The sequence below is a fragment of the Antechinus flavipes genome, chromosome 2 (assembly GCF_016432865.1).
Source record: "Antechinus flavipes isolate AdamAnt ecotype Samford, QLD, Australia chromosome 2, AdamAnt_v2, whole genome shotgun sequence".
Lineage (NCBI taxonomy): Eukaryota > Metazoa > Chordata > Mammalia > Dasyuromorphia > Dasyuridae > Antechinus > Antechinus flavipes.
In genome coordinates this window covers 64582239-64605667 of record NC_067399.1, presented here as the reverse complement: position 1 = coordinate 64605667, position 23429 = coordinate 64582239, and positions in this window count along the sequence as shown.

Below are 23429 nucleotides of genomic sequence, written 5' to 3'. Positions count from 1 at the left end.
TCCTGTAGAAGGTGGAATTTTATCTGGGTCTTGAAGGAACCTGGGGAAGCCAGTAGGCAAAAAATGTGCCAGGCCTTGGAGACAGTCAGTGAAAATGCCCCGAGTCTAGAAATAGATTATTTTGTGTGAGGAACAGTAAGGAGGTTAGTTTTACTGGATGGTAGAGTAGATGTGTGGGAGAGTGTAAAATGTAAGAAAACTAGAAAAGGAAGACCAGGTTATAAATGGCTTTGAATGCCAAATAGAAAAGTTTATATTTGATGCAAGAGGTAATAGGGAATCAGTAGAGTTTATCAAATACGGTGACATGATCAGACCTGTGCTTTCAGAAGATCAGTTTGACAGGTAAATGGAAGATGGGCAGGATAAGTCACACTGTACTTGGGTCTTATGGGATGCTAATCAACCATTAGTCTGTTACACTGGGTAGTTCAGGAGTAAGGTATGGAGACCCACATCAGGATGGTGGCTGTGTTAGAGAAAAAAAAGGGGACATATTCAGGAGATGTTACTAAAGAAATTGACTGGCTTTGCCAATAGATTGAATATAAAGGGATGAGAGAGTAAAGAGATGAAAATGACATCTTGGCTCTAACTCTAGGAGACCAGAAGGATGATAGTACCCCCAATATTAACAAGGAAATTAGGAAGACAGGAGTGTTTAAAAGGATAATACATTTAATTTTGTACATGTTGAGTTAAAGATGTTTTATTTAACATAGGTCAAGATATCTAAAAGGTAGTTGGAGATATGAGATTGGAGATTTTCAGAAAAATTGGAGTAAAGTAAATTTGAGAATTATTAGTATAAAAATGATTATTTAATTCATAAGAGCTGAAGAGATTACTAAGTGAAATACTGTAGAGAGTTAAGTGATCCCAGAACAGATCACTGTGTTTAGTGGATAAAATGTCTTATAAGAGAATTAAAAGATTTAGCAAGAGGAAAGAAATGAAGGAGAAAGTCTAAACCAAAGAAGGGAAATCCGGCTGAAAAGCAGTCCATTGTGAGAATAGATAACACATCTGTAATGGAGAATGGAGACTTTATGAAGAATCTAACATGATTAATTTGGTGCAATACAATGTCTCTTCTTCTGTGATAGCATTATACTTCCATGGATATCTGACACCAGAAGAAGAGATATTGAACTTCTTAAAGGCAATCAGGAACCAAAAATTGAATATATGGACCAAAAAATTGAAAATGAGAAAGATACAGATCATAGGGAGGAGAGGGGATAGAATTGCACTGAAGGGTATGTTGCATCAGCCTTCTATTCTTATTATTCATTTCATGAATTCTTATCACTAAAAGTGATACAGGACAGAAAAACAGGAAAACTGGGTATAATCTACAAAAGTAATATCATAGAATTTAATTAGAAGAAGCATCCCAAACTTGGTATTTTCAGGAGGTTCTATTCTTCAAGTAATAAAAGGAGAATAAATAAGGAATAAACAAAGTTTTTGACAGGAATTAAACAAAAATGTTCAGCATGAACAGAAAAGGAAAATAATCATTGAAAAGAATAACATATAGATAGAAAAATTACTTAAAGAAAAAATAAAGACTTTCAAATGAAATAAATTAGAGAACAGAAGAGAAAAAGAGGAAGATTTTATACTATTCAAATAGTAGGGGAAAATAAAGCATGAAGAAGCATTATATAAACCAAAGAAAGGAAGAAAGCCAATAAAGCATGACTATTAAAGTAGTGTCTGCTTTTATAAATAAAAATATGAGTTGAGGAAAAAGGGAGTCTAATAAGATAGGTTGCATTAAATTAGGCTCACCAAATTAATAGGAAAGAGAATACATGACCTAAAAAAATAAGGGAATAAAAAATAAAATTCTAAAAGCAAAATATATAATTGAATAGGAACACATTGATGAAAATATATGTGACTCATAGGTTTAAATATGAAATGTTTAAACTATTGAATAAAACAAAAGACAGTGACATATTGGATAACAAAATAAGATCTTTTAATAGGTAATAGGCAATGTTAAAGAGAATATAGGAAGAATAGACCACTAATGGAATGTTGTTAGAGCAATAAATACATATAAGCCTTCTAGAAAGTAATTTGGAATTATTGTATAACCATTCTAGAAAGTAATTTGGAATTATGCAAATTAACTTTAATTCTGAGATTCCATTGGAGGTATGTACTCCAAGGACATCAACAAAAAAGAAAATTTCCATATTTAACATAACTTTTTTAATAGAAGCAAAACAAGCAAACAAACAAATAACTTTGGAAATAAAATTGATATCAATATGACACTTGAATGTAAGGGAATACTATTATCCTATATGAAATAATGAATATGATGAATACAGAGTAAAATAGGAAAACTTATATGAACTAACTCAAAGTAAAGTAAGCAGACCCAGGAAAAAATATACACCCTGATTACTACAACATAAGAGAAAGAATATCAACCACAAAACCATGAAAAATGAAATTTGTAAAATTATAAAGATCAAACTTGACTCAATAAGAAATATGAGAAAGTATTTCCAACTTCTACAATCCTGCATAGCTGCAGTTCACAGATCTGGAAAATTACTTATTATAACAGATTTTTAAAATGTATTGGTTGATTTTGCGAGTCCTCTTCTCCTCTTCCTCCCTGTCCTCCTCTTCCTCTTCCTCCTCCTTATTCTATTTTTTTGTTGTTTATTTGTTTGTTTGTTTTTTCCCTTATGAAAAGTCTCTCAATTTGGGAAGAGAGATGGGTGTAGGGGAAAATGAAAGTGATGTTAAACCAAAAACAAACAAACAAACAAACAAACAAAAAAAAAAAACCCTACCCATTAAAATGCCAATTATTTATTATGCGCAGCATTTTAATCTTGAGGCATTGTAGTTGAGAGGAAAGAGATTCTTGGAGTCTCAGAATCAGAAGAAAAATTATTTCAATTCCTGCCTCTGAAACTTAATAACGTAGTGACCATGAGCCATTATTTAACCTTAAAATCCTCAGTTTCTTCATCTGTTTAAAAAAAAAAAAAGTGTCCAGCCACCAAACATCTTTTTAAGTATTTACCATGTGCCATATCCATGCTAAATGCTAAGGATCAAAGGAAAGCCCCTACTTTTAAGAAAGTCACAGTCTAATGGAAGAGATAAGGTGCAAACAATGTACAAACAAGATACAGAGAGGATAAAGTAGAAACAATCTTAGTGGAAAAGCACTAATGTTAAGGCAGATCAGGAAAGGCTTTGTAGAAATATTCCTACAGCAAGAACAATATCATTAGCTTCACAAGGTTATTGTGATCAGATGAGTTTTCATGTAAAGTACCTTGCCAGCCTTAAAATGTTATATAACTTCAGACTTTATTACTAGCTGTTGGAGTAGATACGAGGTTTGGGTAAAACATGGCCCCTGCTTTCATGGAACTCACAGGCTGGTTGAGAGATAAGGTAAACACTGATAATGAGAATTCATAAGAGAAATGATAACTATCTTCAAGTATTCAATAAGCTACATGGAGGAGAAATTAGATTTGTTCTTTTTGGCTCCAGAGGAAGGAAGAAGCAGTACATAATGAATATATTTCGGGGATGCAAAACAATCTGCCATGGGAGATTTGAAGGGAGAAAGAAGTACTTTTAACTGGAGAAATCGGGGAAAGCTTCATGGAAGAAATGGCTTCTAAACTGAGCTTTAAGAATAGCTACAAATATGTTTTGGATCCTTTCCTGACTAGGAAGGGATGAAGGAAGGAAGGGAGGAAGAACAATTTGAAACACAAGGTTTTTCAAGGGTGAATGTTGAAAACTATCTTTGCATATATTTTGAAAGTAAAGAGCTATTATTTTACAACAACAAAAAAAAAAGAATAAAAATAAGAGGCAGAGGGAGCATAGTACTTTTAAAGAATTAAAGGATACGTCACAGGTAAAAAAAATACTGGAAAGTCTTGTTTTGCTGCATATAGCGTATAATAAAGGAGAGCAATATGAATTAAGGCTGGAAAAATCAGGTGAAAACAGATTGTGGAGGGAGAGTTTGATTGTTGCTCAGGTACAAAGGGATCATCAGGAATTTGAAGCAAAGAAAACTGGGATTAGTTCTGTATATAAGGATAAATGGAAGTAGGAAAGAGAGAGGAGGGAAATTTACCCCAAAGATGATATTTACATAATCTGGGAAGTAATGAGGTCTTGAACCAGGAGCAGTGGGAAGAGAGTGGAAGATGGGACCAATCTTCTGCCTTCACTCTCAATTCTTTGGAATTCACTATGTTTCAGTAGCCTTCCCATCCTGGAAGACTCCTGGAAACTTCATGTTGAACAAGTATCCAGGTTATCCATGTTCACAACTCCATTCTTCCCCTGATTGAATATCTATGCACTTTTTCATCATCCCCCTCCTCATGAGTAGCATCTTCCCTCTCCTTTCAGCTCCTTTTATATAGTACCTTCCCATATTAGAATGTAACTTCCTTGAGGACAGGGTCTGCTTTTTCTTTTTTCATCATTTGTGTCCTCAATGGTACTTGACACCTTATCAATTTGTTTGGCTAACTATCAGAGAGATTCAGCTAACTGTGTGCAGTGGATAGTGTTTGTGTATATGCATTTTTGTAGGTAGGTATACATGTATGTATGCATGTATTCCCCTCCTCTTGTCCAAGATGTTGTGCATAATAAATTGACTTCTAGAATAATGAAGCAGGGCTGCTGAAATGACCCCTTCAACCTTCTCTTTTGAAGTAGGAAACTAGGGTACCAAAAGACATCATTCTAGTTTTGAAGCTTAATAAGTTCCCAAAGAGGGTACTTATACTTGGAATTCTCAAAAAGGACTAATTGAGAACAGAAACTCTCCCTTCTTGTCAACACTTCCTCCAATTCGATCCCCCATTTAAGGCAGAACCACAAATAAAAGGTCACATATCAATGAATTTGAAACAGGAGTTATAATAAATATTTGGGTTCAAATTCTATCTCATACTTCTTGGCTATGGGACCATGGGTTTTCTGACTTTAAGAAGCTCTCTAAGATCAACAGTTATAGAGGGATGCGAGTTCTTTGAAATTAAAGGATCTTAACAAATTGATGTATAATTCTATTTAGAATTATATGTCAACTTTCTCTGGTCATGTTGAAGTCTATAGGGCAGCAAGATAAAGGAGAGAGTTCAATCCAACTATATTAAATTGCAATTGGGAAATGTTCAACATAATTAATAAAAATACAATGTAATATATTGTTAAGTCTTTTAACTGGAGAAATTGGGGGAAGCTTCATGGAAGAAATGGCCTCTAAACTGAGCTTTAAGAATAGCTACAAATATGTATTGGATCCTTTGCTGACTAGGGAGGGATGAAGGGAGGAAGGGAGGAAGAACAATTTGGAACACAAGGTTTTTCAAGGGTGTTGAAAACTATCTTTGCATATATTTTGAAAGTAAAGAGCTATTATTTAAAGACTTTTTTTTTTCCAATTCTGGTATTCAGAGTGCAGATACATTGCTTTTTCATTAGGTAATTTTTTTAAATAATTTTTTTATTTCCAAAATATATTCAAAGAGTTATCAAATTGTGTATATCCTTTGATCCAGTAGTTTTTCTCCAAAGCTTATATCCCAAAGAAATCTTAAAAGAGGGAAAGGGACCCACATGTGCAAAAATGTTTGTGGCAGCCCTTTTTGTAATGGCAAGAAACTGGAAACTGAATGGAGGCCATCAATTGGAGAATGGCTGAATAAATTATGGCATATAAATGTTATGGAATATTATTGTTCTACATGAAACGACCAGCAGGATTAGTTCAGAGAGATCTGGAGAGATTTAAACTGATGCTAAATGAAGTGAGCAGAACTAGGAGATCATTATATACAGCCACAGCAAGATTATATGATGATCAGTTCAGAAGGATGTGGCTCTTTTCAACAATGAGATAATTCAGACCAGTGCCAATGATCTTGTGATAAAGAGAGCCATCTATACCCAGAGAGAAGACTCTGGGAACCGAGTGTGGTTGTAAACATAGCATTTTCAATCTTTTTGTTGTTACTTGCTTGAATTTTATTTTCTTTCTTATTTTTTCCTGTTTGATTTGATTTTTCTTGTGCAACAAGATAATTGTATATATATGCATATATGTTTTTATGTATTGGATTTAATATATATTTCTACCCTGTTTTAAAAAAACCAAAATATATGCAAAGATAATTTTCATCATTCAGCCTTGCAAAAGTTTTTGTTCCAAATTTTTCTCCCTCCCTTTCCCTACCTCCTCCCCTAGACAGCAAATAATCCAATATATGTTAAACATGTGCACTCCTTCTAAACATAGTTCCATATTTATCATGCTGAATAAGAAAAATCAGATCAAAAAGGAAAAAAAGAGAAAGAAAAAAAATCAAGCAAATAGCAGTAATGTATGTGTATATATATATATATATATATATATATATACACATATATGTGTGTGTGTATGTATATATATGTATATATATATACATATATATATATATATATATTTATAATGTTGTGATCTACATTCAGGCCCCATTGTCCTAATTTTTTTAAAAATAAAGGTTTTTTTTTTTTATTTATGAATATCTTTTGTTTTTTTCATCACCATGATCTTCTCTAGTGGTTCTTTTCCTCCTCTGTTTCAGAGAGCCATTCTACATAACAAATTATATTTAAAAGTCCTCACCCCTCCAAAAAAAAAAAAGTTTAAAAAGGAGAAAAATCTGTATAATCAATACACGGAAAAGTCTGAAAATATGTGCAACGTACCATTGTCATATACTTCCCACTTCTGCAAAAGAATGGGGTGGATTTATCTTCTTTTATCTCCTCTTTGGAGCCATGCTTATTCTTTCTAAGTTTGGAATATTTACTTTAGCTATATGTGTGTGCATGTGTTTACATGTACTTTCCACATCAGATTTTTTTTTTTTTTTTTGTAAATAAACAGGCAATATTTGAACCCATATATCACCTCCATTTTATCTTGGGAAGATGGTCTTTAGAAAAAAAATTTGATAGTTTTAATGAATGAAAAACACTTAGTTTTGATTTTGAGTTTGTATTATTTTTAAATGTGATTCACACAAATGGAAAACAGAGAGATATAGGAACTTACACATGCTTGAGTCAGACTGTGGTTCATTGACAACCACATGGAATCTGACAAGAGTCTAATTGCATCTGAGAATAAATAGAAAAAAAAAACAGATTAGATTGCAATTTATTTTTGGGGGGAAGATAAAAGCAAACGAGAACCCCCAAAATATGCGAGCAATTTCAGATATACAGGAGAATTTAATTTTCTAGCAGCCATTGCATTGCTTAATTTCTAACCTCAAATTTTAGAATCAGAAATTTCACATAAGAATGTTCTTTACTACACTCGATAATGCTTTTATATTTGCAGACTTCATTCCTTTCACTCTATATCTGGCCTGGCAAATTCTTTGGGACAACATTACAAAAGTAACAATGTCAAGTATGTGAAATTTGAGCTAATTCTTAACATTATACACTCATAAAGAGCTGTATTTAGGTTTAAGCTCAATTTTTTCTCTTCCCTCAATTTAGAGAAAGAATGTAATGGTGAGACATTTTCATAATTAGCAATTCTCCATAGGAGAAGAATCAACAAATTGTCTTTTTTTTTTTTTTGCTGAGACAATTGGGGTCAAATGACTTGCCCAGGATCACATAATTAGGAAGTGTTAAGTGTCTGAGATCAAATTTGAACTCAGGTCCTCCTAACTTCAGGGCTGATGCTTTATCCACTGAAGTACCTAACAGCCCTTCTCTCTCTCTCTTTCTTTCTTTCTTTCTTTCTTTCTTTCTTTCTTTCTTTCTTTCTTTCTTTCTTTCTTTCTTTCTTTCTTTCTTTCTTTCTTTCTTCCTTCCTTCCTTCCTTCCTTTCTTCCTTCCTTTTTTCCTTCCTTCCTTCCTTCCTTTCTTCCTTCCTTCCTTCCTTTCTTTCTTTCTTTCTTTCTTTCTTTTCTTTCTTTCTTCTTTCTTTCTTTCTTTCTTTCTTTCTTTCTTTCTTTCTTTCTTTCTTTCTTTCTTTCTTTCTTCCTTCCTTTCTTCTTCCTTCCTTCCTTCCTTCCTTCCTTCCTTCCTTCCTTCCTTCCTTCCTTCCTTCCTTCCTTCCTTCAAATTTCTTTTGATCATTACAAAAGCCTATAAGCAGTACTTTTATTATTTCCATTTTACAGATGAGGAAACTAAGATGGATAGAGACTAAATGATTTATTCATTTCAACTCAAGTTTTCCTGACTCCAAGATTTGTGTTCTCTCCACTGGCTGATGAGGGGGGCAGGAAAGGTTTCTGGTAGAAGGTGATGTTTTAACTGTGTCTTAACAGAAGCGAGAGATTCTGTGAGGTAGAAGTGAGGAAGGAGTAAATTCCAGATTCTATTATGGTTGATAATGCTAGGAGGAGGAGGAGGAGGAGATTCATGGGAGACATGATAAATAAAGATGCTAAAAAGACTGTTTGAGGTAAGGTTATTTACTTATCTACAAATGAGTGGATTATAATAAACAGCATGTGAGGTCACTTCCATATATTTATATATACATATATATACACAAATATACACATATATATATACATATGTATATATAAGCATCTGTATATGTATTTGTGTATGTGTGTATATAAACTAATGTAATGCATATATACATGCACACACACACACACACACACACACACACACACTACATCAGAACAGCTCGGTGGCACAGTGGATAGTGCCAGTCCCCATGTCTAAAAATCTCATCTTTCTGACTTCAAATTCCGCCTTAGACATGACTCTTTGACCCTGAACAAGTCACTTAACATTGTTTACCTCACTTAAATAATCTGCAAAATGAACTGGAGAAAGAAAGGGCACACACTGCAGTATCTTTATTGAGAAGAGATGGACACAAGTAAAAAATGATTGCGCAACAACAACATACATTACTATTAATTACTTTTATGTTTGTCATCATTTAGGTTGAATTTGACAGTCTCTAATCCTGTGATGGTTTATCCCCATACTTATCCTTTAGAGGAATAATAATATTATATTATTATATAGGGCTTTTATCTGGATAAAACCTTAGTTTCCATATGAAGGGTTCTTAACCTTTTTTTTTTTTTAAGCATATTGTGAATGTCTTTGGAAGTGTAGTGAAGTCTATAGACCCCTTCTCAGCATTACATTATATATTATATATACTACATACATATATACACTAACATATGCACATATATTTTATGTATGTGTGTATAATGTATATACATACACTAAAATATGTGGGATTATAAAGGAAATTAATTGTATTGAAATATAGTTATCAATACAATTGATAGATACTGAAATACAATTTTAAGGTCCCAAACCCCAAGTTCACACTCAGTTTTAAGCCCAACTCCTTTCTTTTAATGATGAAGAAACTTGAGTCTGAAAAGCATATTAACTAATGACCAAGGTGTCTAATTCATAAGATTATAAATGTACAACTGGAAGCCATCTAGTCGAACCCTTTTAATTTTAGTAATGAGTAAAGTGAGGCCTACAAAGTTCAACAGAGTTGCTCATTGTCAAAAAGAGTGAGTGTCTGATGCTAGATTTGCACCCAGGTGCTTGAGTTTTAGAGTTTTAGAGTCAGCTCTCTGTAGTCAACTAAGATATCCATTCAGCTCTGCAGAACTAGTCCAACACTTCACGAAGCACTGTATCTCAAGGTGAATCATTTAACATATTTCCAATATGGCCTTTAGGAAAAAATGACTTCCTAGACAAAAAATTCCTATTTAATGTTCCCAGATGACATTTTTCCAACATGTCAGAATTGAGTGTGGGCTTCTATTCATAATCTAAAAAGTTGCTTTTTCTAAATATTGTGGGTTAAAAATAACAAGTGGAAAGGGTCTTTGGGAACTAAATCCTAAGAGGTAAAAAAAATGCAAAAGTGTCTCTATCCTCTTCAGTGAGATCAGTGCTTTTCTGTCATTTGTTATTCAAAATCAATTTTTATAGAAATTACAATGTGATTAATTTCTAATTAAGACTCTTCCAATGGTTGGGCATGGCCCAGTTAAACTCTTATCTGGAAGGCATCAATCTTTTATAGTGCTACTGGAAACCTTGGCAAGGACTTCAATTTTATAAGTAAAAATAAATTAATTAGGGCATTAAATTTAAACAATGCTTTTAGCTTCCTTCCTGGTTTGTGCCGGCACAACAGAATGTAAGGATGCATAGTCTTAGTAACTCATTTAAAGTGATTCACGGAATTTTTCAAATTACTTTTCCTATTCTATGCATTTTATAACTAGTTATTTGATTGAATGTCTAATGTCCATAGCCAAATAATTGTTATAGCTTGCAAGCATGTAGTGCTTTTATATTTCCAAGTATTCTACAATTTCTGCTCTCTTAAATATTGTGTTTTAAGGATTTTATAATATTTTTTGCAATAGAACTTTATCTCCTTTAGGGCAAGGATTATTATCTTTTTTTGTCATTGAGTTACCAGGATATAGCATATAATTGACACTTATTGGTTGTTTGTTTAATTGAATTTAATTGCACTGTGAAATAAAGCAAGATCCCCATTCTACAGAAGAGGAAATTGAGGTTAAAGAACTGATATAATATGTCAATAAAGAGATATGTCAGATCTTGAAAACCACAGCTCTTTGACTCTAGATCTATTGTTTGTTCTCAGCATACAGAGGTCATCAAATTATAATCTACATGCATAATCTTAAGTAGTCTATGAGTTTAAAAATATTTCTATATTTTAAATAAAAATATTTATTGTATTAAAAATAAAAAAGCATATGCTTAGGGGCTATATTTTGCTGAGCCCTACTTGAAAGAAAAAGATCTCATTTTATTGCGAAGAACTAGAAAGTGAAGGGAGGCCCAATAATTGGTGAATGGATGAATAAGTTGTGATTTAGAATTATGATGAAATACTACTATGCTATAAGAAATGATGAGCAGGTTGGTTTTAGAAAAAAAATATGGAAAAATTTATATGAAATAATACAAAGTAAAATGATTAGAACCAAGAGCACATGATAAACAGTAACAGAAATATTATTTGAAGAATAATTGGGAATGATTAAATTATTTTGAGTTATATGAACATTCAGATCAACTAAAGAAGGACTTATAAAAGAAAATGCTATCTACCTCCAGAAAAAGAAGTGATATATGGAAGTATGTATTGTATGGTTACACATATAAAGCTATATTAAATATTGAACTTCTCTAACATGGTGAGACAATGTAAAATTCAAAATGTAAATAAGAATAATAAGAATAAATTCAAAATGTAAATAATAACAATAAGAAGAATCACATCTGAGTTTATGAAATCCACATGAGGTTGATAATAAAAGTATTTTTACTCCTTTTATCACAGAGGAAATTTGAGACCTAGACCTGGAACAGAGATGCAAATTGTCTGACCAGGAGGACTTCACAGGTCAGTACAGTTAAGGCAATTGAGATCTGGATCATCCAAGAGAATGACCAATTCTTGGTGCCACATCAGCAAGTAAAATAGATGGAAGAAAAATTCCTTTCTCATGTTTAATTTCTCTAGCTTGTTAGATATAGTTCTCACTGCTGAAGAGGAAACAGATATCAGAATTCCTTCTGCTAATCCTGTAATGGCCTTAGAAACAGCAGTGGGAGGAGGCAGCTTTCATTTCAAGAAATTGTCAGAGACACTTCTCCCATCATTTTTGTCCTGTATGACAAAATTAATAGGCCTGGGGAAGATTTTGCTTACTGGTCACCTCCTACATCTTATAGCCTTGGAAAAAGCAGAGACATGAGAGAGGTGCAGGGTGATGTTGCTAGCACCTGTAATGTCTCCTGAAAAATATACAAAGAACATACCTTACCTGCATCTATCATCAGAAAACTAAAAATATTCCTCAACCTATAAATATACTCTTTCTTCAAATCATCTTTTATATTACCTAAAATGAGGTCTATCTACTTCTATATCTTTCTATACTTATACATATACACACATATACATGTGTGTATGTATATTTGTGGGAATATATATGTATGTATGTATATGTGTGTGTGTGTGTGTGTGTGTATTTTTAAATTACAAAGTCCTTTAAGTACATTGCCCAGTTTACTCCTCATGACATCCTCATAAAGTAAATGCTGTCATGATATTCATTTAATAGGTGAGGAAAAACTATATAACTAATAAGGGATTTGCTAGGATTTAAAAATGTTCTGATTCTAGCTCCAACACTGATTTTACTCCAAGCAGGGTCAAAGCAACAGAAGGAAGAAAGAAAAGAGGAAGAAAAGTAAAGAGAGAAAAAGGAAAAAATGAAGGGAGGGAGGGAAGGAAGGAAAGAAGGGAAAGAAGGAGGGAAGGAAGGAAAGAAGGAAGGAGGGAAGGAAGGAAGGAAGGAAAGAAGGAAGGAGGGAAGGAAGAAAGGAGGAAGGAAGGAAGGAAGGAAGGAAGGAAGGAAGGAAGGAAGGAAGGAAGGAAGAAGGAAGGAAGGAAGGAAGGAAGGAAGAAGGAAGGAAGGAAGGAAGGAAGGAAGGAAGGAGGAAAGAAGGAAGGAAGGAAGGAAGGAAGGAAGGAGGAAGGAAGGAAGGAAGAAGGAAGGAAGGAAGGAGGAAGAAGGAAGGAAGGAAGGAAGGAAGGAAGGAAGGAAGGAAGGAAGGAAGGAAGGAAGGAAGGAAGGAAGGAAGGAAGGAAGGAAGGAAGGAAGGAAGAAGGAAGGAAGAAGGAAGGAAGGAGGAAAGGAAGGAAGGAAGGAAGGAAGAAGGAAGGAAGGAAGCAATATGTAATGATATCTCAATCTGGACTCTCCCAACTCATACTTTAGCTAGCTAAAGGTAATTATCTTCTAGAAATATTTATTTACAAAGGAGGTATAAGAATAGTTGATATAAAACATTCCTAAACATTAAGATCCCTGGGGAGAGGGGACTCAAGCTTAGTGAGTACATGTGGGAGAGAGATAACTTACAGTTCATGGTTGTATTGACGTCCAATTCTTTCCTCTTGGAGTCTTCATGCAGTTCCCTTAGGTACAACTTTCTGCTTAGCTTTTAGAGTTAATGCATTGAAGAGTCTTTTAGCTGCCTTTCCGCAGTATGTCTAGATTTACAAGGTCCTATCTCTCAGGCCCTGTAGACAATGACATTTTGGAAATGGCACTAGGTACACTGACAGATATCTTCAGCTTTTCAAAGTTCACAAGGTCCTATCCTAGTCCAAAGGGTGGAGGTGGGAGGAGTGATGAAAAAAAAAAAAAAAAAAAAAACTCAATTTTGACCCTAAGGGGAATTCCTGCCATAGGCACAGACTGGAAGTTCTTACTCTTCAAAGTATTCCCAAATTTGATTGCTTTCCTACTAGATTCCTACAGAGGTATGTCTAATTTTTCAATGAATCCCAATATATTTCCTGTGTATCTTTATCCGATATAATCCAAGGACTCAAAAGGCCTTCTCTTCTTTCAGGTTAAGTAGCTTATACAAACTTCTTTTATGTTTCTGATTGACTTGATAAAGAACTTAGACCACAGGCTATCTTTTTATTATATTAATTGGGTTAGAGGAAGTATGAGCCATGCTGATTCCCTCCCTCTAGGATCTATATCAGTATTTCTTCAATCCTCTATTCTAGAATACTTTACTCCAATTGTATATTTTTCTGCAAAAGTAGAATCTACATCTGTTAATGTTACCAGTTAGAAAGATCAAAGCTTGATCTTAAATTGGATTTTTTTTCTAGACTTTTAAGACTTTCACAATATCCTTCTGGACATAATAGAGAAATAGAATTGAAAATAATGTTTTATTATAGCAATAACAGAGCATTTAGGAAAGTTAAAAGCTGGCTAAACTATACCTGTATCAAAAGCAATAAAAACAACTACACATTTTTTATCATAGTTTTCTTTCTCAAAGTCCTTCTAAAGTATATATTTTGGACACTACAATCTCCAATTTATAGAAGTTTAAGGCTATATTGAGGAAAGATAAATGAACTAATCATTGATGCACAATGCATGGCATATCTGGGATTTGAACACTAGTTTTTGGATTCTGTCTAGTGTTCTTTCCAAGATACTTTTATAGCTTCCTGAAACCTGTTCCCTGTCACTGAATGAATTCAAGAAGAAACTAAAGAACTATATAGCAGATTCTAAAAATAGGGATCATCATAAAAAGGGGAAAAGGAATGTGAAAAAAATGTTTGTAGCAACTCTTTTTTATAGTGGCAAAGAACTGGAAACCGAGTAGATCCCCATCAGTTGAGGAATGGCTGAATAAATTATGGTATATTAATGTTATGGAATATTATTGGGTTCTATAAGAAATGAACAGCAAGATGATTTCAGAAAGATCTGGAGAGGCTTACATGAACTGATGATAAGTAAAGTGAATATATAACCAAGGGAACATTGTACACTCTAACAATATTATGGGATGATCAACTAATATAGACTTGGCTCTTTTCAACAATGAGATCATTCAAGCCAGTTCCTATAGACTTGGTATAGAAAATATCATCTGCATGCAGAGAGAGAACTATGGGGACTGAATGTATATCACAACCTAATATTTTCATCTTTTGTGTAAATGTATGCTTTCTTTTTTTTCCTTTCTCATTTTTTGCTTTATTTATTTGATTTATGTGTGTGTGTATGTGTGTGTGTGTGTGTGTGTGTGTGCCACATGATAAATGTGGAAATATGTTTAGATTACCTGCACATGTGTAACCTATATTAGATTACTTGCTGTCTGGGGAGGGAGATAAGAAGGGAGGGAGGAAAATTTGGAACACAAAGTTTTTCAATGATGAATGTTGAACATATTTAACATATATAGGACTGCTTGCCATCTTGGGGGGGGTGGAGGTAGGGAGGGGAAAAAACGAAACATAAGCGAGTGCAAGGGATAATGTTGTAAAAAATTATCCTGGCATGGATTCTGTCAATACAAAGTTATTATTAAATAAAATAAAATTAAAAAAATAAAAATAAAAAAAATGATGAATGTTGAAAACGAGATTTGCATATATTTTGAAAATAAAAAGCTATTATTAAATTTTTAAAAAGTAAATTAAAATGATGTGCCCAGAATAATGTCCTGAATGTTAGTTATCATTCCATTGTCTTTCAGTTATGTCTATCTTTTCATGACCCCATTTGGGGTTTTCATGGCACAGATACAGGAGTGGTTTGCCATTTCCTTTTCTAGTTCATTTTACAGATGAGGAAACTGAAGCAAACAGGGTGAAGTGAATTACCCAAGGTAACATAGCTTGGAAATGTCTGAAGCCAGATTTGAACTCAGGAAGATGAGTCTTCCTGATTTAAAGTCCACAACTCTATCCATTGCAACCCTTAACTGTCATGTCCTGTACATAATAGGTACTTAATAAATGTTTATTAAATAATTGTAAGATAAGAAGAAAAGCTCATATACATGTAGATGGATATAGATATAGAATTGGATATATAGAATTGGAAAGAACTTAGTGGTGTTCTCATTCAGTCCCTTCATCTTATAATTGATGCCTCATGGGGTTGTCACAGAGGCTACAGAATTAGGATTCAAGCCCTGGTCTTTTGGATATAAGATAAAATCTTTTCCCACATTAGTTATTTCTCTAAGGCTCTCCCGTCTCTAAGATTCTTTGATTCTATGTACTATAGCCAAAAATTTTTGATGAAATTGGCTAATGTTTACTGGGGGAATATGCCAGTGGAATACTACATTGCTTAATAATGGTTTTAGTCACAATTAACATTTTAAATTAATGATTCGAATAATGACCCAAAAGGACAGATTATTATTATTTGTTTGTTTTATTTTGCTTTGCTTTTAATGACCTGGGAATTTTAATTGACTACAAGTAAAATGTGGGCCAATGGAATTATGCAGCTGGAAAAAAAATGGAATGTGATTTTTCATACTTCCAGGATTGGAGATTTAAACAGACTTAGTACACCTTCCTCCACCCCTTATTAGATGTTCATATTGATTTTCTGTGGTTGAGTTCATCACTTGGTAAACCACTGTCCCACTGAACCTCTACCTACTTTGTTATGCTTGTATTCAGATTGCTGTTTCCAGTAAATTGCTGGTTCCAAAGTCAAAGCCTTTCCATTTTAGGTCTTACTAGGGACCTTCAGAGTTTTCCAGACAGGAATTTTGAGAGAACAGGGACATTATGACAAAGCTAGGCATCCAAAAAGTTCACCACCATCTTATGTTTCATTGAAAGAAGAGTAATTTTTTTCAAGAGTGATCATATTATTGTCATTACTGCTGATCAGACTGCAAATAACTGTATTATTATTCTCAGTTCTAGGAATTATATTTTAAAAGAATGACCAATATATTGAAAGATCCAGTGGACAGTGACCAGAATAAAAGTGATCTAGTGGTTATAATTATAAAAATCATTGGAAGGAGTGGGGATATTGAGCTCAAAGGAGGAAAGACATGATTACTATCTTTTCATTAAAATGCTCACTTTCTAGGTTTTATTAGATGCCTGCTCTGAGTAAGCCATATACTGAAGCACTAAATAGAATGGTTTCTACTCTCAAGGAGTTTATAATCTAGTAGGGTTACAGAGGAAAGGCAGTTTGGTGGCACAATGCATAGAACCTTGAACCTCAGACACTTACCAGCTGGGTCATTCTGGGCAAGTCATTTAATCTTGTTTGCCTCAGATTCTCCCATCTGTAAAATGAGCTAGAGAAAAAAAAATAATAACAAGCCACTCTAGTATCTTTGCTAAGAAAATACCAAATAGAGTTACAAATAGTCAGATACAATTAAAATGATTGAACTAAGAGTCATAGAATACCTTGGCAGATAAGGAAATCAAAATGTATATAAAATAAAAACAGTGATTTTATTAGAGGGGAGATAAATAACTGAGAAAATTAGGGGAAAATGCCTCCTGAAAAAAATGTTACAAGCTGAGTCTAGAAGGGAGCTGGATATTCCAAGAAATGGTAGTGCTGGTGGAAAGCATTTGGATTGTAAGAAATAGTTAAAGCAAAAGTAGAGAAGTTAAATTACTATATGTGAAGAAGAGCAAGTAGAATGTTATGACTATGGAACAAAGTGTGTATCAGACATCATAGAAGAGTAAGATGGTGTCAGTTAGTGGAGGATTTCTAATCCAAATAGAGAAATATGTCTTTTATCCTGAAGGCCAAAGGAGATCCTGAAAATTGTTGAGCAGAGAAATGTCATATCCAGACCTCCACATTAGCCATCTTAAGTTTAATAAGTTATATGGATGTTAAATTGGAGATGGAGAATACTGCATTTGAAAATACCACGTAGGAAAGTGTTGTAGTAATTCATGCAAGAAATTCTAAGCCTATGGAATAGAGTAGTTATGATATGCAAAGAGAAGGGTATAAAAAGGAGAGATAGAGTAGGCAGAAATGCCAATACTTCCATGAACCACATATTAGAACCAGAAGCTTAAAGGATATTGAAGTTTTGAGGATGAATTTGAGCTTGTCACCTTGAGTGACTAGAAAATGGTGATGTTGGGGTCAGGGACAGAGAAGCTAGGAGAAGTAATTTTAGAGAAAAAGTTAAGATGATTTTTTTAGACGTTGATCTTGAATTCCAGTGACATAAAATTAAGTGAATTGCATCCAGATGGAATAATATAGCACAAGTTCAATATGTGGGCTTTTACCTCCTGAGAAAATTGAGGGTTATATGTGTAAATGTATCCAAAAAGATACAAAATTTAGTATCTGAATAGATACAAAACCCATGGGAATTGATTAGCAAGAGAATATAGAAAGAGAAGAGAGGAGAAATAGAACAGAAACCTGGGGTGGATGGGATGGGACATGGATGCTGTCTCAGAAAATATTGACAAGAAGTGATCATAAAGAAAGAGAACATGGACTCAGTAGTGCCATTAAAAAAAAAGAAAGAAAGAAAGAAAGAAAACAAAAATGGAATGATTCTTTAAGAGAAAGGAGTTGTCAATAGTATTAAACACTGTAGAGAGATCAAGAAGGATGAAGACTGAAGGGGAAAAAAAAAAAAAAAAAAAAAACTATTATCTGTTAAATGAGAATTTCAGAAGCCAGATTTCAAAAGGTTAAAAAGTAAGTAAACTGTATCTTGAATTGAGAGAGGGGAAATGAATGATAAGCTTTATTTAGGCATATGAATGTGAAAGGGAAGAGAGATGTAAAATAATAACTTACAGGGTGGGGATGATTCCACCAAAAGATATGCTTGTTTGTTTGTTTTTCTCTTCCTAAGAAGAGCTGTAAATCTAGGTGTATCTGTAGGCACTAAGGAAGAAACAAGGAAGAAATAAAAGCTGGAAATGATGTCAGAGTGAGTTAGGGCAAAGAAACAGTGAAGAAGAAAAAGCTGAAAATGATGGTAAGAGTGAGTTTAATCAAAGATAAAAGGTCACAGAGGGGATATGATTGCATGAAGGACACAAGTAGGATAGTTTGACTTGACAATAAGGATGAACTCATTTTTTATAATTAGAGGAAAAAATGAGAAGAAAAGGAGTGACACTGAGGTGATTTGAAATGTGAAATTTTGGAAGTGATAATTCTTGAAACTCTTTTTGTTTTTGTTTTTTTTTTTCCTAGTGAAATTGTGATTGCCAAGGTCCTTTGTTAATAGGAAGAAAGAGATGATGATATGAGTGGGCTGAGAAAAGATAAAAAGATTTTGAAGTCACTATTGAAAGTATGATAAGAGATTCAATGATAAAATAGGAAATAGTAAAAGATATACTACTAAACTAAATGTGAAAAAGTTAATTGCATTGAAGTGAGAATCTGTTGGAGACTGGATTATAGGTTTCTCATAGGCATAGTCAACACAGATGTGCAATTTATTCCACCAGTGTTTAGCAGTACATGAACATGAGTGGGGAAGATAAATGATGGAAGGAAGTTAGGGTAACATTAGAATTATTCTGTGTGTAAGTATATACTAGGACCAATGGATAGACAGTAACAATTAATCAAATTCATGCTCTGTAAAAGAAAAAAATTTTTTCAGAATTTAAGCCACCTAACAATGAAATGAGCTGTCTCAAAGAAATGAACTCCCCATCTTTGGAAACTGTAAGATCACCTAATTGGAAGGATCCTTGGAGGTCATGAAGTAGGAATTATTGCCACTCCCATTCTTCTCTGAAATTCTATTTTGTTTAGAAAAGTTTAAATGTATTGAAAAAAATAATTCTAAACTTGGAACCTTGGTTTCATGCTAGCTTAACTTTATATTTAGTGCTATAACGTTTACTTGCTCTTTCTAAGCTTCAGCTTTCTCACCTATAAAATGGATGGAATAATATTATACCACTTAATTTCCAGGAAAATGGTTTATAAGCTGAATGGAAACCTCCAAGTATTTGTGGAAGTTATACTAGTCACCCCATGATTATATTATACCTCTTTCTCCTCTCTAAATGTATCCTATGTTCTTTCTTTTTTATTAAAAGGTAAAAAAAAAAAAAAGTGTTGCAAATGGGATTAAATGCATTGTGTGGGAAGCTCAACTCCACAATCTCCAAGATTTCTTTGAGGTTTTACATTTTTTATGGTAACCTTCTATGTTTTATGGCCTCTTCTAACTTGTATTCTCAAGGCAGAGTCCAAAATTTTGCATTCTTATGTCTATTTCAGCTCCAATATCCTTGGTCCTCCATTTGCTTCATCTTTAACATTTTATGATCCTATGGGTTGCAGAAGGGTTTCTGTGGCTGTATTTAACAATTCTCAGCATTTTCTCCTTGACATTAATCTCATGACCTTATCTGACAGATGTGTCTGATCTTAAGTAATAATCATTTAAGATATTAATAGTTATCCTGGGGAAGAGAAGTGCTAAGCCCCTCAGCTGCCAAATGATAGGGGGAACCCCACATATGTCATAGGTTCCTTGATCCTTAAGGAATCATTGTCATGGATTTTTAGTAAAAATTGATATGTGAAAGGTAATTGTTGAACCTACCTTTCCTGAGAAACTCTCTAACAAAGATTTCTTTTAATGGTGCCAGATAAAGCAATGATCAATAGAAACAAAAGAAAGTGACATTAAATTATTCTATTTTTTTAACACTAGATAAGAAAATGACTAGAAATGAGTAATCTGGTCAGGCATTTTGGGGCAGTGGTATCCACTGGGATCTTAGCCTTGACATCAAAGTCAGAAAAGGGAAAAAAATCCAGTTCTTGCTAATTCAAAGCACAGGGAGAAATAAGAGAGAGAGACAGAGTTACCCATAAATGAGACTCAACGTACCTTTGGGCCTTCCAAGAATTAGAAGTCATTGCCATCTCCTGAATCCTGTCAGAGCTTTGCCTCTGACAAAGATACAAAACCCGTTTCATGAAGAATAAACCCAAAATGAAGGAAAAGGCTGGAAGCATCCCATCAAGTGAATATACATGTATACCATGGGGCCTCCCACAGGAAGGTTGAAACCATTATAATCTCTCCTATCTAGCTGGGATCTGTCACAGTCACAATAGCCAACAAAATTCCACTTCCAGTATGCAATTATACAAGGAGAAAGAGAAGGAAACTACTCTTAGATTATTGCCCAACTTAGGTCTCCAGGAGATAGAAACAGGCTCCTGTTATAAATCTGGAATTATAATGTATGAGGACAAGAGTCATTCCCCAATAGACAAATGAACAAAATATGAATTTTGGCACTTTTCAGAAGAAGCTATCAAAAACTACATGGAAAGGAAAATCGAAATAACTATTATAAATAAAAATGCAAATGTAATCAATTTAATGTTCTACTTCATACCTGTTAGGTTGGAAAAGATGACAAAAGGCAAAACTACAGTTTTTGCAAGGACTGTGCAATGACAGGTAGACTGATGTACTCTTTTTGGCCTTGAAAATTGTCCCAAACCTTCTGGAAAGCAAATGGAGCTATACACAATAAGTCACTCAACTGTACATATCTTTTTTTTATGAGCAATACTGCTAATGGGGATATACCACAAAAGGTTAAGGACAGAAGGAAAAAAAAAACTTATAAATATAAGAATCTTTCTAGATGTGATTTATTGATTGATTTATTGTGTGCCAGAGACTCAGTGGAAAAGCAGTTGTCTGTCAATTTTGGAGTAGTCAAATAAATTGGGATATATGAATACAATAAAAAATTTGACACCATAAAAATAAATAAAAGAAAGTATTCCTATGAATTTGGGTAAACTTGTGTTAATATTTTCAAAGTAAAATGAGCAAAGCCAGTAAAGCAAAATGTTATTTGAAATATTCATATACTTTAATCAATGGAATGGCCGATCAAGATATCACATGATGATTGTCGAAAGCTGTCTCTACCTCTTGACAGAAAAGTGATGGACCAGAATTGTAAAGAAAAACAGAGAAACAACCAACCAAATAAAAAATTCAGACATTCTCTTTCTATCTAACTGAATTATTCTTTTTTATTATGAGGGGAGATATCTAATTATGTGAGGTAGGGAATTGTAGAATTGGGGAATGGATGGTGATGATGATGTAAGGCAGAAGAAAATGAAGTAAAAACAGCAGGATATTAAAAATATACAGAAGAAAAGCAGGAGGAAAAATGTGATCAGGACAGTTTCATTATGAGATGTTCGATTTAAAATAGGGATAGGGCCTCAACCTGTTATTTCATTGCTTTAGGGAACTGCCATGTAAGGAAATTTCTCCATCAAAACTGGTTAATTCCATCTCTTCAATTTATATTCAAAGAAAGTTGTCTAGAGAACTAACAGGATAAGTGACTTGCTTAGAGTCACAAAGCAATATAAATCAAAGCAGGATTTAAACTCATTTTTTTCAGATTTTCAAACCAATTCTTTACCTAATGCATCAAGATGCTTTTCTTCAAATTTATTTACCCTTAAAACAAATTGTACATGACTGAAGTTTATAGCTTCACATATAATTATTGTTTTCTCTTCTTCTTGGAAAGTTAATGTTTTTCAATGATAGTTAGGTTAATGTTTTTTTAAAGAAAGTTAGAATTTAAAAGTACATTCTCATCAAAGATGCAATCAGTTCTTTGGTTAGAAGTTGTGGGTGGTAAAGCATGCCCTGGCTTAGCCTTTTGTGCCACAAAAAGCTCTCTTTTTCTTTTCTCTTTAATATTATTTGGCAAGCTTGCTGAGAATGAAAATACTTTATAAATGCATGTATGTAGAAAATTGTTCTCCAAGCCATAGCATGGAAAAATGCCTCTACATTAAAATTAATAGTAACAGATACAACTTCAAACAATTCCCAAACAAATCTAAGGGCATATCTTTCTGTCAAATTGGAAGCTTCAGTTTATTCTTAATACTATTTTATTTTTCCAAATACATGCAAAGGTAGTTTTCATCATTTCCCTTTGCAAAACCTTGTGTTCCAAATCTCCCTCTCTCTCTCTCTCTCTCTCTCTCTCTCTCTCTCTCTCTCTCTCTCTCTCTCTCTTTCTTTCTCTCTCTCTCTCTCCCTCACTCCCTGATCCCAAGCAATCCAATATAGGTTAAATATGCAGTTCTCCTAAATATATTTTTGTATTTGTCATACTACTCAAGAAAAATCAGGTGAAAAGGGGATAAATATGAGAAAGAAAAAAATACAAGCAAAAAGCAACAATAAAAGATGAAAATGTTATGCTTTGAGCCATGATCAATATCCATAATTCTCTATTCATGAAGATGCTATTTATTGTTTATTCTTCTTATTGCCTATTCTATCTAAAAGCCTTGAGTTTATTTTTTTGTGTTTCTTAGAACTTCCCAAGTACGTTTGGATTAATTTATGCTCTATAGAAATAACATTTTGTCTCTGAGCAACCAAGAAATAGCTCTGGTATTGTAGTTCTTCCATATCTTCCTCCAATATCCTATTAGTTTAGAGATAGCCAAAGTTTCTCAAAACCTCTATTCACGAAGAGATAATTTTAAGAAGTCTAACCAAGTTGGAAAGTGCAGTTTTGGTTCTGACTGTGTCTACCCTATTATAGAAAGATCAGCCTAAGTGAGTGTATAGTCCTATGTTCCATCAAAGATAACTAAGTCAGTAGTGACACAGAGTGAGCCCCTTGGTGACCACAAAGATACAATTACAAAGCAAACAAACAAATATAATCTGGTTGAATTAGACAAAGTATCAACTCCCAAAACCTGCCTGAATTTTGGATTTCAAATCTAAGAATTCTTTAAAAAAAAAAAAAAAAAAAAAACGGAGGTAGAAGTTCCATGATCCTTAATTAGCAACCAGGTAGCAATGAGGCTCTTTTTTAGACAGAGCCAGCCACAGAAAGATAATAGAAAAAAGCAGTGGTTCTCTGACCTGAGAGACAGTGGTTAAATTAGGAGTGAACCAGAAGCCAACGA